Raw genomic sequence first — 2729 nt, forward strand, 5'->3', positions numbered from 1 at the left:
TTTTGGTATGGTTTTGTGTTTCTTTTGAACATTGTCTTACTCTCTCTAACAAATAAACAAATAAAATCTTTAAAAAAAAAAGAAAGGGGGGTTGTGGTGGAATGCCTGGGTGGCTCAGTCAATTAAGTGCCTGCCTTCGGCTCAGGTCATGATCCCAGAGTCCTGGGGTCAAGTCCTGCATTGGGCTTCTTGCTTGGTAGGGACCCAGCTTGTGCTCACATGTTCTCTCTCTGACAAATAAATGAAATCTTAAAAACAACCCAAAAACCCATTGTCTTAGATTAAAAGATTTCAGACCTATAACCTAAATTTACAAAGCAGGACAACTGGAAAAGCAAGTCTAGAACTTAGGGCTTCTGACTTTTAATCTTCAGGTCTGGTATTAACTCGTGTCTATTCCTGAATAGGTTCCCACTCTGTTCCTCTGAGTGTATTTGAGAAATATTTGAAAGTAAGGTTGACAAAACAGGATGACTGATTAAGTGAGGGGAGTCAGAGTTTGGCATAACTCCAGTGCTCCTGATTCGGGAGATCAGATGAGTAAGAACATAATCCTGGGATAGTGATGGAATGGAGATGTATGGCAGATGCCACTCACACGTGAAATGGTTCCATGGAATCAAGTCTATAAATTGGGAAAAATAAGTCATTGGTTCGGTCTGTTAAACATCTTAAGTTTTGTATCGAGATAAAAACTGAAAGTAAATCAAAACATTATAAATGGCATTTTGCTGAGGGACTTCTCACTACCCTGGTTAGATTGTGCCTCATGATGATCAAGCAAACTAAATGTCTAAATGGTGTGGCTATTCTCTTTCACTATGTGTCTGACCTAGTAACTTGAAACCGAAATCACCACTTTGTGGACCAGCACTGCCTGCTTGACTGGAACCACAACTGACAGCTGAGTTAGGTTTTGTTTCTTTCTACAGCGACTGTTATATAAAGTTCAGAATATATCTTTTACCAGTTTGTATTGTAGCTGTTTCATGGGCCATGTTTCCATAAATTATGAGCTCTGTAAAGAAGTATGTTTTACTCATTTTGTATTCTCAGTATTTATATATATAAGGGATTAAGGTAATGTTTGATGAATGACAATGAATTATACCACGACTTTATTCACTCCTTGCCTACTTTCAATAAACATTTGGAATCATGTCCCCATACTATTTTTGTTTATTAAAATAGTATCAGACCATAGGCTTGTCTATTAACTTTATTCAGATAGGGCTTATAGGAAATAAAAAGTGGGAAATGGTTTCTGCCCACTTTACCTACAGAGACATGATAAACGTGAAAAAAAATACAGAAATTAAGCAAAAAAAAAAGTAAAACAATAATTGAAAGTAATAGGGGTAAATTGCCTTTTTTTGTATACTTTAGTATCTTAAAATAGCGCTCATTAAGTCTGATTTGCTTGATAAGTTCTGAGGAATATAAGGTATTAGGGTTATTAATAAGGAATGACTGTCAAGAAGGTGTTATGTGAGGGTAGTGAGAAAACTTGGATTGGACAGAGACAACTCCAAAATTCTGGCCAAGAAATTTATATTTAACCCATAAAGTAGTAGTTACTCTAAGTAACTGAATAGGAAAATGAGACAAAATGAAAAATGATTATGAAAATTCTTGCTGTACAGTAACATTTGTGAGTTTTGGTTTAATGAAACTTTTTTTTTTTTGCAATAAATCTCCAAGATAACACTTTAAAATACTTATTTAGAAGTTAAAAATGATAGTGTTCTATGAAGAAAAATTACTTATTTTTAAAAGAAATAGGTTAAAGTCAAAGAAGTTGGTATCTAAAAAGCTAAGGTCCAATTACTCTAAAAGTGTATCAAGAAATATCACCAACATCATCAGATAAAGAAATCAAATGTGGTATATTCCATTTCACTTAGTAGTTTATTAAGTCAAGTTCCAGTGCAGATGCATATATTACTTTCTATCAGCTATACTCCTCTGGAGACAACTGGCTATGCAGACTTGTCCATGTCATCCATTAATATGAGGCACGTGAGAATATATGAAATATATAAAATAGAATATTTAAAATAGAATCCAACATCCAATACCTAAAAATGAAATGGCTTGGCATCCCAAAATGTAAATGAAATATATAACCATGTGCAAATGCTTATCTTTCAAAACTTTTTAAGAAAATGTATTTGAAAGATATTCATAATTGAGAAATTCAGTGTAAAGGCAAAAGGAAGAGGACCAATTGGAAATTCTAAGCTATGGAGTAGAAAAGGTGACTGATGGCCCCAAGCAACTTCATGGTGCTGGGATTTCAGAGTTCTCAGAAACTTGTGGCCAGACCACTGTCATCACCTTACAGGAACCTTTTATAAGACTGCTCTCTGACATGCCTCTGTCTGTCAGCATGCCCGAAGATGGAAGAGTCTGATCAGGCTGCTTTGCAGGACTTTCAGAAGCACCACTGCATTTGGGGAGGTTAGCTCTCCAAGATGCACCTAGGCAGAGTACACAGCTGGCCTTCCTTATCTCTCTAGAAATGAATACACAGAAATATAGAACTATAAGCCATTTAGCTTCTGCAGAGAAAATCACTTTGGTAATGGAAATTAAAGATATGGTATCTGACTCTCTAAAGAGTTAATACTAAGGTTTAAATAACTTGCCCCATTTTTCATTCATTTCCTCCAAAAAGCTGAAAGGCTGCATTTAACCTGGATCAGAGCCACAAAAATATAAACAAGTCA

The sequence above is a fragment of the Mustela putorius genome, unplaced genomic scaffold (genome assembly GCF_011764305.1).
Source record: "Mustela putorius furo isolate JIRA1106 unplaced genomic scaffold, ASM1176430v1.1 tig00003834_pilon_pilon_pilon, whole genome shotgun sequence".
In the NCBI taxonomy this organism is placed as follows: domain Eukaryota; kingdom Metazoa; phylum Chordata; class Mammalia; order Carnivora; family Mustelidae; genus Mustela; species Mustela putorius.